At 46.8% G+C, this 16,721-nt stretch overlaps 2 protein-coding genes across 5 annotated transcripts in view; both read right to left on the reverse strand.

The window, feature by feature from the left end:
- Positions 1-16,721, reverse strand: part of LOC119978064 (protein ELFN1-like) — a 427,227-nt gene that overhangs the window by 228,035 nt on the left and 182,471 nt on the right. The window lies entirely within an intron of this gene.
- elfn1a (extracellular leucine-rich repeat and fibronectin type III domain containing 1a) overlaps positions 1-16,721 on the reverse strand; it is a 157,124-nt gene that overhangs the window by 139,213 nt on the left and 1,190 nt on the right. The window lies entirely within an intron of this gene.

Here is a 16,721-nt window from a genome sequence, read left to right on the forward strand (position 1 = left end):
GTACCTGCCTACCCAAACCCAGATGCAATTTCACGCTTGGGCGGGCAGGGCCTCGAGTGGTAAACCTGCCCATTTACCCATTAAGGCCTTAGTGGCTACCTAAGGGCCATTTCCCGCCTAGCCTCAATTTTTAGGCTGGCAGAAGCAGGTGCGAAAGAGTATGAAAGTGGCATTTGCACTTTTCCTAATCTCGGACGTTAGGGGGTCACCTCATATAGAACATAGAACATAGAAAAAGGCCCCTCAGAGTCGGTGCGTCCTCCACACCCCCTCCTACCTGGACATTGGAGATGGGGAACTCCCTTACCCCCACCGCCCTACCCTTCAATGCCGTAATTGCCTGCTCTTGACCCCCTGGGCGACCCAACCCTCCTGCCTCAGAACCTATGGAATTTACCTTTTCTACGGTCCCAGGACTATAGTACTGCCTCACAGAACCCCTACAGTGCAGAAGGAGGCCATTTGGCCCATTGAGTCTGCACCAACCTTCTGAAAGTGTACACTCCTGCGGCACACTCTGCCGCCTTATCCCCACAATGCCGTAATGTAACCTACATATCTTTGGACATTAAGGGGCAATTTAACATGGCCAGTCCACCTAACCTGAACATATTTGGGCTGTGGGAGGAAACTGGAGCACTCGGAGGAAACCCATGCAAGACACAGGGAGAATGTTCAAATTCCACACAGACAGCCGTCCAAAGTCAGAATCGAACCCGGGTCCCGGCGCTGTGAGGCAGCAGTGATAATCAATGTGCTGCCAGGCTGCTGTGCCTGGCCAGATTGAAGAGCTGTTGGCCAATCAGGTACCAGGGGCCAGAACTCCCACCCATGGCCAATCGACGCTCAAGTAAGTGTTAAATGGCAGTGGGACTTAGAGAATTGCCGACTTCACAATAAGCACTAACTCTCAGGATGGGGACCGCCGATCATACACCATCCTTAAAATTCTATCCAAGGAGTCCTTTAGCATATTATGTCCTTCCTGGATTGCTGAAAGAATGCGTAGTTCCACTTCACGTCTCTTAAATTAATCATTCCCAAGAATTTATCTACTTCCCTTGTTAAAGCTATGCTGGATTATACTTCCACCACTGTCTCTGCTGCCCATTCAATGTCCTAACATCCCTCCATCTGTAAACATTCCTCTCATTATTTTTTTCCATTCTTTTGTTGATGCTGATTCAATAACCAGATTTTAAAAAATATTTATTTAATCAAACCCCTTCATAATTTTGATCACACATCCTTAAAGGTTACCTCAGTTTACATTACAAATTGATTACAATGTTCTTAAAATTTGTTAACACAAACTAACAGTTTATTCCATCTGGTATATTATAATCATGAACTTTTTGTCTCTAATAGTTACTTTGATGAGTATGGAATGAACTGAGTTCACCAGCAGCTAGCTCACTTCCTGGTGTCAAATATTAACAACGTCCATATCCAAAAGACTATGTATAATAAGCCTTGAAAATGACACTTGCCAGCAATTTAACCAGGGAGAGCATCACTGCTGAGTCTGATCTCAACTGAAATGTGTTTATATAAAAACTGTTACACATAAGTATTTGAATATGTGTATATTTTACATGCTTTTTCATATCTTGGGAACCTCCTCTCGACAAAGGTAGACACAGACAATGAAATTCATCATTGCCTCCAATGTGCAAATTCAGCTTTTGGCTGGCTGGCGAAAAGAATATTTGAGGACCATCCTCTCAAACTCGAGGCTAAGGTTATGGTTTAGGTAGCAGTATTCCTACATTCCTCTGTGCTTCAGATATTTGGACGACCCACAGAAAGCACCTCAAAGCCCTGAAAACATACCACCAGTAATGCTTTCGTATGATCCTCCATATCTAGTGGTAAAAAAGGCAGTGTAAGTGCAGTGTCCTCTCCCAACCTAACATGCCTAACATTGAGAAGCTAATCACTCAAATCCAGCTCTGCTGTTGTTCATATGTCTGACATCACACTCCCGAAGCAACTGCTTTACTCAGAACTCGGTTGCCGTAGCAGACTACCAAAAGAGCAGTGGAAACCTTTCAGGAATGTCCTTAAAGCATTCCTGAAGAGGTCAATCATTTCTTGCAACTTTTGGGAGTTCCTGGCTTGCGACCACCGAATTGGTGAAAGGTTCATTTGGGAAGCATCAAAAACATCTAAATACTTTGTTGGGAACTCATAGAGACCCAAATGGAGTGAGGGCACAAATCTCAGGTGGCAACGTCTGCAGATTGCACATTGGAGCTATCAGCCAGAACCCATCAAACCAGAGTGGAAGTCATCTTCAATCCCAAGGGATTTCCTGAGATAAGGATTACACACTCGTTTGTCTGCTTTTTCTGTAGTCATTCAATAGCAATTAGGAGTGGGTTTTCCCCATCCATAGCCAAGAGAAGCTGAGGCTAATTCTGGTGTCCCATCTCCTACAGGTTCCACTGTAAAGTCACACACCATCCCTCCTTGGACTGATATCAGTCATTCTGACATAGGGGCTGGGTCAATATCCCAGAACTTCCTAGTTAATAATACTGGAGAAGCCCCTTCAGCGGTTCAAGAAGAAGACTAACCACCACTTTTCCAAGCTCAATAAATGGACTGGCTTTGTCAGTGGCACCCATGTCCCATGAAATTATTTATTAAAATGTTGACGTCCTCTTGCTAAGCCACCCAGGATGGCAGGAGGAAGATCTTCACAAAAAGTATAGTGGAAATCAGAATTTCATCTGCAAGAAGCTGTTGAGGCTGTGGGTCAATTTAAATTTCAAAACTGAGATTAATAGATTTTTGATAGCCAAAATGTATTAAGTGTTAAGAAAACCAGGTGGGTAGAATGAGTTAAGATATAGATCAGTCAAGATCTATTTGAATGGTAGAAGTGGCTCAAATGACTGAGTGGCCAACTCATATGCTTATATTGTATTTGGATCAGCTGATCTCAGCACAAACCTGGGATATTCTTAGTCTGTGTCACAAAGGTAGTCATCACTTTAACCAACCTAGCTATCAGGAATGCTGCCAAGCTTTTCTTTAAAAGAAAATCAGCTGCTTAACAGCATGAATCAGCGACAGGGGATCCAGGTGCTATAACTCCTGATTACACAATAGCATCCAGGGTTCTTTTCTCCCGGAAGAGAAAGATTAGAATTCCAAACTAATGCATCAATCAAGTCTCTGAAAGACAGCGAAGAGCTTCATCTGTCTCCTCTGGTTGACCTGGATCACATACCGAGTCCCACAGGTGAATGAGAGACTGATATTCCTTCATTACATTGTGCCAAGAGATGTGTGATTCAAGATAATCTTAATACACTGCATTACAAAGTCTCAATCAGCGGGAAGGGACTTTCAATCATTACCTTTGTTTGGCCTAGATTCACATCTGACTCGCAAAGTGACTTGAGAGACACAAAGGGAAAGACCTTGCTTGTCAATTCTTAGTGATGAATGGATAGAAACCTAATGCATAGTTAAAAAAGATTCTTGATTTTCAGGGTGGGGAGAGGTTGTTTGCGGCTGAAAAGTTTTGTAAGGAGGGGGTCACGGCGATCTTGTTGATCTTAATGACAGGGCCTCATTTCAATACATCTATACAACCAGCCTGTTTAATTATTGGAGTGTGCAGCTGGTGGCAGCAGTTTGCATGGTCCCTGGCAGGCATTGGGTGGATATCTCTGGAGAAGAATTGGGAAGTGAGACTGTCAGCAGGAATCAGGAGAAGGAGGCGCTAGATAGGAATAGGCGATAGGGAAAAGTTAAGGGGAAGTGTGGAGGTGAATAACCATTTCCCATTTATTGACATGCAGCTCAAGGGCACCAGCTGCTGCCCAGTGCTTGGGGGTGGGGGAGCCCTTGGCGGTTGGGCTCGGTCGGGGGGGGGGGGGGGGGGATTGAAGCGTTCCAGGACGAGGGTCGCCTCTGGGACGGAGGGGGGGAGGGGGGTAAGGGGCTTTAGCATCTGTGAGGCCTTAAAGCCTCACCATTTTAAAACATTGTGAAGACACATAACAGGGACAACTACAGCTGCAACCTCTCTGTCTTTCCATTCACTTCCAGGCTTTGGAAAGCTTTGCCGTGGCTTCTATCCTGAAATTCACTTTTGCCCCCTTTGACTGTGGCCAATCTCTAGCTTCACAGCTGAAGGGTATTGCTTATGAGAAATTAGCTTTGTTAGTTGTGTGAGCACTTCACAGCTGCAGGTGTGTTTGCTACTTGCTCCTGGAGACTGCTGTTGCTGTTCCTTCATTTTCTGTAACCAAAAGAAGGACATTTTTTCCTAAGATACCTGTGTCCTGGCTTGGGGGACCCATGAGTCCAGAGTCCAGTTTGAAACAAGAAGACATTAATCCAAATGGGCCACCTGATGACGCCACTGAAGAAATGCTTTGGCAGATTGCGGATGCTTTTGTTGCTGGTGTGTTGAGTGCTGCATGTAACTGGCTCGGCACCACAGGTTAAACACATTGGCAATCAAGGCTGTTCAACTGCACCTTGAGCATCAGTGGAATATGTAGATGCCAGGACTTTGTTCTGGTGAGATTGGACCGTGTGGAAGGGCCTGCACAGCTGGAGCTCCTGGACGGCGAATGGGACAGATACGTGGAATATGTAAGACATTGATGGACAGATCATTTCTATGACAAAGTTCTGGACATGATAACACATTCTTGGCCTTATCCTCCATTTCTGTTGAGGATCCTGCGAGGGGTTTTGTTTTTGTGAAAATGAGCTGATATAGCTTTTGTATTGGTACCAATGTGGAACAGTGACATTTCCTTGTTGTTTAATGGTTAGTGTGTTATGTGGAATGTTACGCAGTAGATTTTCAAATCTTTGTTACTGTTGACCGTTTAATAAACAAAATATTCTCAAGTGGCTTCTTGTGGGTACATGTCTCAAATGATGATTATTGCATCGTATTTTAATCAAACTTTTGAGCTGGAACCTGAACTCTAGAAGCGTCACCATCATAGAGGCAGTAGCCAGCAATCCAACACTTAAATGTGGGCTTTAGCGCTGGCGATATCACCATGAGCAAAGGGTAAGTGTATGGATTAGGGAAGGGCACCTGAACACAGTCTCCCTAATGTTCCTGCCAGGGGGCTGGGGTCTGGGGCTTAGGGGCTCCTGCTGGATAGCACTTTGAGAGAAGGCAGGGAGCATAATGGTAGGAGAGGCTTGGGAGATTTGAGGGTCCCGGGGTGAAAGCCCAAACTTTTTTTCATTCTTTTATCAGTTACAAAGACAGAGCTCAGAGTGTGGATAGGTACAAACCCCTAATCCAGCTTCTTGCCTGCTCCAAAAACCAATTCAAATTGAATCCAATTCATTGTCCCCCACAAGAGAGACATACCAGATCCAGGCATTGCACCTGACCTCGCGCTCATCTTAGCCAAAAGGCCGAGAAGCAATGGAAGCCCAAACTTATTGACGGCCTCTCTCCTTTTCAAATTCCTTACAAATATAACAATATGGCTGGTTACATCAGTCCTGCTGAGGCTGTGCTCATGATGCTGATGGCAGCCTAGGTGGCCAGACGGCAGAGAAGGCAGAACCATTGAAGAAGGCTAGAGGCAGCACCCAGTATGCAGGGGGCCACAGGCCCCCTGAAGACCCAGCCACCCATCAGGCTGAGGAGGAACCCAGAGGAGCGTGAGTGATGGCCCAAGGTGTACAGGCATCTTTGGTCTTTTGAAGAGATGATGGACACAATGTGCTGCAGGAGACTCTGCCTCAATAAAAAGACAGTGTGGCACCTTGGCAATACCCTTGCAGACTTGGCACCACATGGAGGAGGACACCTGCTCCCGGTGGCTGTGAAGGTCAGTGCAGCCCTGAACTTCTATCCAATCGGATCATTCCAGGACTCGAGCGTGATCTTGTGCGGGATTTCCCAAACTATAGCCCACAAGTGTATCCATGAGGTTACAGATGTCCTGTGTGCCCGGGATTCAGACTTTATCAACTTTGAGCTGGACCAGGCCCACCAAGTAGCCCGAGCTGCAGGATTCTCTGCCATCACCAGGATGCCCCAGGTCCAGGGTGTAATTGATGGCATGCATGCCGCTTGCACTGGAGCATCAGGGAGCGCCCTTTCTTAACAGGAAGAGCTTCCACTCCCTGAATGTTCAACTCTTATGTGATCACCACTCTGTATCATGTGGCACGTTTCCCAGCTTTTGTACATGACAGCTACATCCTGAGACACTTAGGCTTCCCTGGCATTTACGATGACCACCCCAAGATGACGGGTTGGCTGTTGGGGGACAAGGGGTACCCGCTGATGTCCTGGCAATGACACCAGTGCGGAGCACTGAGACTGAGGCTTACAGCCGATATAATGAGACCCATACTGCCGCCTATGCAGTGCGGTGCATAAGACTGCTCAAAATGCTGTTCTGATGCTTGGATCGCCCTGGTGGTGCCCTGCACAACCCAGAGTATCTCCCACTTTGTGGTGGCATGCACTGCCCTCCACAATCTGGCACAGCAACGGGTGACAGGGCGACATTCTAGAGGAGGAGGAGGAAGGACACGTGGCCTAGGCTGAGGAGGTGGAGGCAGACCAGAAGGGGATGGAGAGTGAGCCCAGGGAGGGCCCATGAGAGGAGCCGGAGGATGGAGGTTAGGTAGTGGCAAGGGTCCAGCATTCCCCGAGAACCAGGGAGGCACTCATCCACACCCGATTCTCATTGGACGAGGCTTTGTCCATCACCACACCCCTTAACCCCATCTCTCCTTCCACCCAATACCTCACACCCCCAATAGCCTCCTTCCCACCCGTTCCCCTCCTTCTCACCCATTATCCTGCTTCCCCCCAATCCTCCCCCAATTCCTCCTACCCCTCAATTCCCTCTCACCCCCACTCCCTCAGGCCTCCGACTGCAGTCTCAGATGTTCCTGCCTCCACCTGACGTGCATCACAACTGTGTGGTGCTCATCAAATTGTGCCCCAAAAGCCTGTTCACTAATATCACCCACAGAGGTCTGTGTAGAAGATGGGATGATAGCTGAGGCGCATCAATGGTGGTCTCCTCAAAACTCTCCTCCGGGGTGATTCCTTGGGTGGCAGCCAGGGGAATGACTCCGGATGGCCCGGTCCCATCAGATGGAGATCCTTCGAGACAATGGACATGTAGTCAGTGAGAGGGAAGGATCATTTTGTCTGATATAAACAACTCTGGATGAATGGGCAATGGATCATCACGTCTGCAGGCCATCCTTGATGTCGGTGACTTCTCTCTCCTTGGTCAACCCCATGATTTCCAGGGCCCATTCCTCATACAGGGTGAGGACTCGCATCTCTGGTACTCCACCCCAATAGTGGCCCTTTCCCGCTTATTATAGGCTATCTTCTCCTGTGGGTACAAAGAGATGGCATTGTGAGCCACACATGCTTGATGGTTTGTGGGGGGGGGAGGGTCTATTGGAGGTGGCATGTGTGAGCACCGTACCTAGACATGAAAGGATTGTGCTAGTGCGTGTCAGAGGATTCTGAGGAGCAAGCACAAAGATTGGATGTGGAGAGGGCACAAGGCATCAGCCAGTGATTTTTCAGGGGTGCTGGGAATTTGACGGGTGGCAGGTGGCACTGATGCCAGGAGAGAAGTGGTACCTTCCCCTTGCAGCTAGGTGCAGGTCGTTATTCTTCTTCCGACATTAGATAGCGGTCCTCCTTATCATGCTACCTGCACTGTCAGTCACTGCCACAGCCTCCCAGGCAGTATTGGTGACCCTGCTACTGATCCTCTGACCCCATGGGTGGAACAGTATGTCCCACCTCGCATTGTCAGCTTTTAAAAGCCTTGTGAGGTCAGCATCCCCAAAGTGAGTAGCAGATCTGCATGCTGCCATACTTGTGTGTTGACTGGGACTGAATGGTGAGGAGGTGTTTAAAAGCTGCTCCCTCTGGGGCAGCATGATGGCACAATGGTTAGTACTGCTGCCTCACGACGCCGAGGACCCGGGTTCGATCCCGGCCCTGGGTCACTGTCCTTGTGAAGTTTGCACATTCACCCCCACAACTCAAAAGATGTGCAGGGTAGGTGGATTGGCCACAGTAAATTGCCCCTTAATTGGAAAAAAAAAGAATTGGGTACTCTAAATTTGAAAAAGAAGCAGCTTCCTCTTGTTAGCGGCGAAACTCTGAGGCTCCAGTCAGGCGAATCAGACGGCGAGACAGCCAATTATGGTGAGAAGCCCATCCCGTAAAATGTGAGCACCGATCTTCTCAATGTGGCCATAGCAAAAAACCCCGACAATCGTGCCCAAAATCACACTTATAAATTTTACCGTTATATCTCAGCTATAGCGCATGATCTAACGGAAAGGTTTCTGGGCCATGTTGCACCTGAACGACAGCACGTCATGGCGCCACATGGCTGATAGAAGCTGGGAGACCATGCTGCTAGGATCTACCCAGCTCGCAACTCCTCATGAGTTCTAATGAGATCTTGCAAGACTCACCCAGTCTTCTCGCCTATTCTCACCCATAATCTCACCCATTGTGGGCAGAATCACCTTTTGGCAAATCTGCATATTTAGAACAAGGCAGCTAGTCTTACTTTAATATGCAGTTTCTCAGAGGCACTTGAGGTATTGGGATATATCCCCTCCGCCTCGGAGACCTTGGGCGAGAACCTTCAGAACTAGTCTCCACAAATGGGGACCAGATGGAACAGTAGTTGTGGGGGTCTCCCAGGGGCTCGGTGGCTCCAAGGTGCTTGCCCTCTGGGCAGAGCGGCACCCTAGCTTGCTGGTGCCACCCATGCCCCTTGGCACTGCCAGCCAGGCATCCTAGTAGTGCACTTGGGTGCCAGCCTGGCACTGCCCAAGGTACTCAGGTGGCACTGCCAGGTTGGCACAGACAAGCTGGCATTGGGTGGCAATTGGGTCAGCTCTGCCCTGCACGGATATTGGGGTGGGGCCATAGTGAGTTGGTGTGTGGAAGGGTGCTTCTTCAGTTGTGTTGGGTGCACCAGAGATCGGGAGTATGTGCGGCCTTGGCCGCAGGTTCCCCAGTAAGGCACCCTTAGTAACCAGGGCGGGTTAAATAGCAGGGTGTTTCTCGGCGCTAAACGCATTCGCTATGGGACTTTGTTCCCATTTAGTTAAATTTCACCCTCTAAGTGTAATTTGTGGTGGGTTTTGCTGGGAGTTTCTCCCGGCTCTGTCGGCGAGTTCCCCACTGCTAGTTACTTTTCTGGGCCCTGGGGAGTTTCTCACCGGACTAGCCCACACTTAGAATTATTTTCATCACTGGGATGCTGAACTCACTGGCCAGATGGGCTCCTCAGAGATCGGGGAACTATTTGGAAAGGGTGCCCTGATCTCTAAGTGGGCTTGCGGGTGTGTCCGTCCCCCCACCATGAGCAATGTCACCCCTCCACACACATGGGCATTACCCCATGCCCCTCCCCCCTAAGTGATGACATCCTGCTATAGGGCCATTGAGTGGTCCCCTTTTCATGCTTTTCATGCTCCCTTTCATCTCCCCCCCTTCACGACCCCAACCTTCCAGAGGCCCCTTCATCTCTATTTCCCTCTGTCTTCCCTTTAGTCTGTTAAATCCCTAGTTTCGCACAATGTAGCCGTTACTTAATTTCCACAAGACTGGAACCTATAAGAAGCTGATAGAATAGAGGTTGGGACTGTAACAAATCAGATATTACGGTCTCCCCATGTTTATTACACACAAGTGTGAGGCAGAAAAAACACAAAATGAGCTGATAGTTTCTGAGAATCATGTTTTGAGTGTGTTCATTTAGGCTTTGGCTCTGAGGAAGCTGTTAAAAAGGAGCTCCTAATAAATCTTTTTATTTTCCTCAAAAGGTGCTTTTGGGGTGTGCCTAACTGTTTTCCCACATGGAAGTTTATTTTCTTGCTTGTAGCTGTTTTTATAAGATAAAGGAAGATATTTCCAGGAGTAAAGGCATTCACTGTCTTCTTGTGGCAATTCCTGTCATTGGACTTGAACCAAATAGGTGAGTAGGGTTTGGGACCTTTGGACTTTGCAGGAGAGAGATGTAATAACCCTCACGAGACCCACGGGGACATTCCAATCGATCTCCCTGTGGGATTTGTGGAATACAAGCTCCCATGTTAGTTGGTGGAGGTCCATCAGCTGGGGCTCAAGGAAACTGCCCCATAAAAGTTGGCCCGGACCGGGATAGAACGGTAGTCCTGTTTGGGACCTTGGAGCTGTAAACTGCGTTGTGGTCTTTACTTTTGTTGTCGAATTAAACCTCTTTTGGATTTACCTTCTTGAGCCTCCTGAACTTTTATGCGGCGAGGTAGGAGGGAGGTAGGGGTTGGTCATAATTTTGACTTTGGGCAATAGTGTTGAATAGACAGTAGTGCATCAACTGCACATTATCCAACTCCCCGATTGTAATTATTTGAAATGAAAGCCTAGAGAGATAACTGATTTGATGATTTCATTTTCATAGAATCCCTACAGTGCAGAAGGAAGACATTCGGCCCATCAAGTCTGCACTGACTCGCCGAAAGCGTACCCTACCTATGTCCATGCCCCCACTCTATCTCCGTAACCCCACCTAGCCTTTTGGACTCTAAGGGCTAATTTAGCATGGCCAATCCACATAACCTCACGGACGGGATCTTCCATCACACTGCACCCGTTTTCAGGTGCGGCACAACCCCGTCAGCAGCGGGATTCTCCGTCCCGGCAGGCAGCCAAAGGATTTCCCATTGAGGGTATCCCCACACCGTCAGGAAATCCGCGGACATGAGTGCGCTGCCGGCAAAACGAAGGATCTCGTCAATTAAGAATCCAGCTCCACATCTTTAGACTGTGGGAGGACAGCGGAGCACCTGGAGGAAACCCACGCAGACACGGAGAGAACATGCAAACTCCACACAGACAGTCACCCATGGCCAAAATTAAACCCAGGTCCATGGTGCTGTGGAGCAGCAGTGCAAACCACTGTGCCACCATACCATCCTTTTCACATCACTGCCCAAAAGTCCCATGAGAATGGAGTTAGAATAATTATGTCCTTTGCTTAATTAATAGAATTATAGCAAGTTCAGCACTCAAAATTAAAATGGGCTCCAAATATTAATAAGTGCATCAAATTTGGTGACAAAATCAGAGGGCTGCATTTTCATGTGCCTGTGAAGATGGGTTGGAGGTGGTAAGGTGGACAGGGTTTTGTGGGAGGTGGGAAAAATAGTGAGGAGCCATATTGAGGTTGCTCCCTTATGCATTCACTCCACTGGGGCGCTTTCCCAGGTGGGCAGGTATAGAATCGACTGCCTACTCTGTGGAGGCCTCGAGGGTATCTTGCCAACAGTGGAGTGCCTGCCCCAACGCATTAGGAGACTGCAATCTCAATGGAGATGACCTCCCTGCAGCAGGCTGTGGAGCCAGATGCTCTATTCCCTATTGATGGAATAAAAATATATGGTAAACATTACACAGTGACCTTAAATATTGTTTTACATATAATGAATAGTCCTTGTGAAAGGTGAATTTTGTGGAGTAGTTGCCATGGTAAATATTTGACATTTGTTTATAAAACCTGACTGGGTTGATAATTCATGTGTGTTTTGAATTGTTTTTTGTGGAGTGTTTAGTCCTCCAACACAGACAGATTAATTTTTGTTTTCAACGTGATAGGTGCAGTCCAAAGTCACTTAGTTTGGCACATCATCAAGTATGCAGAAGGTATGGGAAGCATAAGGTCAATAAAAGAGCACGGTAGCATGGTGGTTAGCATCAATGCTTCACAGCTCCAGGGTCCCAGGTTCGATTCCTGGCTGGGTCACTGTCTGTGTGGAGTCTGCACGTCCTCCCTGTGTGTGCGTGGGTTTCCTCCGGGTGCTCCGGTTTCCTCCCACAGTCCAAAGATGTGCGGGTTAGGTGGATTGGCCATGCTAAAATTGCCCGTAGTGTAAGGTTAATGGGGGGATTGTTGGGTTACGGGTATACGGGTTACGTGGGTTTAAGTAGGGTGATCATTGCTCGGCACAACATCGAGGGCCGAAGGGCCTGTTCTGTGCTGTACTGTTCTATGTTCTATGTTCAAAGCTTGGGCTTTGAAACTCTGAGAGAGATGAGGAGTTCCACCATTCTGAGAGGGCCTGGAGAAGCCTGGCAGAGCGATGAATCTCGGTTTAAATTTATGAAGGTAGTGGGAAGGGAATGGAGTGTGTAAGACAAAAAAATTGAAGCTTGGAAAAATGTCACCTCATTCCAGGAAATACATTTAGAAATGCGATTTCATATATTTTACTGCTCATTTTAGGCAAGACCTGAGTGACAACTTATTAAATTGCCACAGTCTTAGAGACACAATTTAATCTTGTTCCAAAAGATGCAATCTTATCAAACATCTGATTGTTTCAGGAACAGCCTGTCAACTGTTTACTGCACAAAAAGAGAACAGAACAGTGACAGTGAGAACAATTCTAAACACACAAGCCGTTTATAACTAACATGGGGTCCTGAAATGGCTCAGTTTATAAATGCATCTCATATGATACTGAATCTGTGAAACTAGGACAATCGCTGGCTCAATTCTCATCCACTGCTTAATTACTTGATCTCAATTTAGGTGTTGGTAATAAAGGAAGGCTTGCATCTCTATCATGACTCCAGGCCATTTTAAACCACTTTGCAGCCAATCAAATACTTTTGAATGTAATTACTGTTGTAATGTAAGAAATAGAGAACACAATTGCACAAGGGTAACTTTCACAATCAGTAATGTGATAATGACCACATGATCTATTTTGGTGCTGTTGGTTGAGTGTCAAATATTGGTTAATGTCAGGATTTCGGGAAGAACTACCTTGTTCTGTTTCAAAATAGTGCCATGAAATCCCTTACATCACCTGAGATGACAGAATAGGCCTTGGTTTAACTTCTCACTACCTTCTCAACTGGAGATGGAAAATAAATGCTGGTGGAATCAGTGACACCCACATCCTGAGAATGAAAAAAAATATTTGCAGCTCAGCTAGTCTACATTCCACAGCATTCTTTGTTTATCCAGAATGGTCACTTGGCTGAGGGACCAGAAAAGATATGTGGAACCATATTGTAGCAGGATTCAATGCCTTCAGAAGCAGGAGGGGATAACATTTAGAGTTGGTGAGTTAGAGTTGTACATTGGACAATTTTAGGGTTTCTGGATACGCGTTGCTACTAAAATAACTTGCTTCAAAACCAACTGCTTTGAATACTATTCATTCCACAGAGCATATTGGATTTTCAGGGGCCTTGACAAGGTAAATACTGAGAGGTTGTTTCTTCTTGTTGGAGAGTTTAGGACCGGAGGGCAAAATCTCAGCCGCCCATTTAAGACAGATGAGTAGAAATTTCTTCTCTCAGAGGATCGTGAATCTATGGAATTCTTTACCGCAGAGAGCTGTTGAAGCTGGGTCGCTAAATATGTTCAAGGCTGAGATAGACAGATTTTTAATCAGTAAGGGAATCAAGGGTTATGGGGAGAAGGCAGAAAAGTTGAGTTGAGGATTATCATATCAGATCAGTCATGATCACATTGAATGGTGGAGCAGACTCGATTGGCTGAATGGCCTACTTCTACTCCGACATCTTATTGTCTTATAGTGCAAATGTTGCCAATTTGAGAACATAAGAACATCAGGTTGGCAGGTCTTGTGGTGCACTGGTAGCACCCTTACCTCTTGCCCAGAATCTCTGGGATCAAGTCCCACTCCAGGACACAGTGTCCATGGAAGGCATTTATAATGTGGCCAAGCAGGTTGATTATCAGCCTGTAAATTGTTCCATTGCCTGATGCAAGGTGGTAAGAGTGGGAGAGTTTTCTGGTCAGCTATACTGCAGAAGGCAGCAGAAAACTGCTGCAGTACTTTGTCAAGCATAATCATGCAGAAATTCAATGGAAGTCCATGGTCACCAACACTCTGTTCGGACATGATCTAATGAGGAGGAGAAAGAACATAAGAAATAAGAGTGGGAATAGGCCATTTGGCCTTTCAGGTCTGCTCCACCATTCATAATGATCATAATTTATCTTCAATTTCACCTCAGCCATCCTGCATTACCTTCATATCCTTTAGTCACCTAAACTTTGGTCTCGGTCTGCGCATTCGCAGTCTTCTGGGTAAAGAATTCCAAAGATCCACAGCCATTTTGAAGTAATTTCTCCTAATTTCAGTCCTAAATGGCAATCCCTTTGTGAACCATTGTGCTGCGGATACTTTCCTAACAAAATCCAAGAAAGAAATTAACTCCTTCCCTTTATCTCTCGAGCTCCACCCCTGAGTTTTCTCTCTCTGTCAACTTCTTCCGTTTTCCCTTTCTCAGTTTCATTGCTCACATTTTCTCTCCCTACAAGGTGCCCCTCTCATACACTGAGCTGGTGTATGTTGCTACCTCTTCTTCTAACCATTCACTGCCTCTATGGGCTTATCTTTTCCTGATATGTTACTTGAAGTTTTACAATCCCTTCACTCGACTCTACTCCAGTTGATCTGAATCTGTGTGTCCTGATGTTTCTTTTGGCCTGGATGCTTGCTGAACTATCCAGCTGAAGTTGGGAGCTCATCTACAGCAGTAAAACAGTTCAGACTTTACCCAATCATTTTATCAAACTATACATGAAATAATTAACTGGAAGGTAACAGATGATTTCAAGTAACAGCAAAAGAGGATGAAGAGACACTGGAAGAACACAGTACCTCTGACTTATGAGTTACAATGGGTGAGATCTTCTGGTTGTTCAGGCCAACAACCTAGTCTCGCCAACAGCATACCCCGGCCATGAGTTTCCATGCGGTGTGGGGTGGATTCAACGGGAAATCCCATTGACAGTGGAGGGACCAGAAGATCCTGCCACCGGCCAATGGTAGGCTGCCTCCCGCCACCAAGAAACTCACTACGGCCAGATAATTTTGCCCTCTGTGTCAGTTTACTTATGGGAAATGTGAAAGATGTTGAAGTGACTGAAAGACAGGACAGAATTACTATGTTAGATGCTTTATTAATGTTTATTTTGCGGGAATGTTGCAAATACTACTTTTAAGGTTACATAATAGGATGGTGAGCAATTGAATGATATTTGCAATGTGATTGGTTATGGTCAATGTTTTAAGAAACTTGATTTGTTGGAAGGAAAGCAGTACAGAGTTCAGCAATTAAAGCTCCAGTACAACTCACTATATTTACAAAAACAACTTGATTTATATAGTTTCTTTAGTGTAACAGAATATATCAAGGCACTTCACGGGAGTTTTATTAAACAAGACTTGACACTTAATCAATGAAAGAAAGTATTGGATGTGATTCAACAGCCTCATCGTGCCCGACTTGGTGTTGGGACTAGGCTGTTGAATCTTGCTCGAGGTCTCGAGCGAAATCCGCAACATTCGAAACGTCTCTCAAGATTCAACAGAGTCTCGCAAAACATCACGATCTAGATCTCGCTCTCGCTGGGCAAGACCCAGATCTGCATATTTAAATGAGCCATTAGGTTTATTTAAATATGTGTCTGTCAGATTTTCCCGGGGCCCGGGATTCACGGGCCTTCCCTGGGTAACTTTGCCAGAGCACCACAAACATGGACCAGTCAGAATGGCAGCTGGCCATGGGGGGGGGGGGGTCTCCCAAGCAATCATCCAGGTCATTGGAGGCCTCGGCTGGTCAGGCCATGGGCAGGGTGGTACCTTGGCACTCCTGTTGGCACCTGGGTACCTTGGCACTGTCAACTGGGCACCCTGGCAATGCCACACGGGATGTGTGACGCTACCAGGCTGGCAGAGGAACTTCCAGGGTACAAGGCTGGCAGTGCCATGGTGCCTGGGTGCCAGGTTTTCCGTACTAGGGGTCAGGCCCAAGGGAGGCGGGCTCACCCATAAGAGATGGGGCGAGGGGGGGGGGGGGGGGGGGGGGGGTCTGCTTGAGGACCCCAGAAGAGATAAGTTGGGTGAAATTGGTCGGGGAAGGGGGTTCAGAAGCCGAAGGTGGGGTTGCTTTGGAGGGGTCAAAAGATGGGTTTGCCTTTAAAAATGGCGCCCGATTCACGAGTCATCTTCCTGCAGTGCAGGAAATGGCTAAAGTGCAGCCTCAACGGGGCATTCCTCGCCAAGCCCAAACTGAAGGTCTGGGTCTTTCAGCCCCGAACAATACTCTGCTAAACGCGCCTGAAACCAGACATGGTATTTTTTGGTGGAGTAGTGCCTATTATGAAAGTTACCAAAAGCTTTCTCAAAGAGCTAGGAGGATCTTAAACGACGAAAGAGGTAGAGAGTTTGAGGAGGGAATTGCAAATTTTAGAGTATAGGCAGCTGAAAACACAGTCACCAATGTTTGGGTGATTAAAATGTGTGAGTATGTTAAAGTATGAAGAGGATGCAGAAATGTAGGCCAACACCCAGGTCAGGCAGCTTGCTACTGCTGCTGAGAATGACAATTACAGCCAGACAGAAACTGTCATTAAAAAGGGAATGAGACAAGTCAGCCAGTGACAAGCATTTTACATGGTTCAAAGTGCTTGCATATTGGTTACTTTATATCAGTCTGGCCTTAACACCCTCCTTAAAGTACTGTAGATATTAACAAAGCTTTTAGAAACATGATGACACGTGTATATTCCACTCAATACCAACTCAAACGGTTTGTTGAAGGCCAGTTATGAGCTTTCAGTTGGTAAATATACTGCCCATATCACATTGAGTCAAAGTCAGTCCCCACGCTCTCTGCT

This window comes from Scyliorhinus canicula, chromosome 15 (genome assembly GCF_902713615.1).
Source record: "Scyliorhinus canicula chromosome 15, sScyCan1.1, whole genome shotgun sequence".
Classification (NCBI taxonomy): Eukaryota; Metazoa; Chordata; class Chondrichthyes; order Carcharhiniformes; family Scyliorhinidae; genus Scyliorhinus; species Scyliorhinus canicula.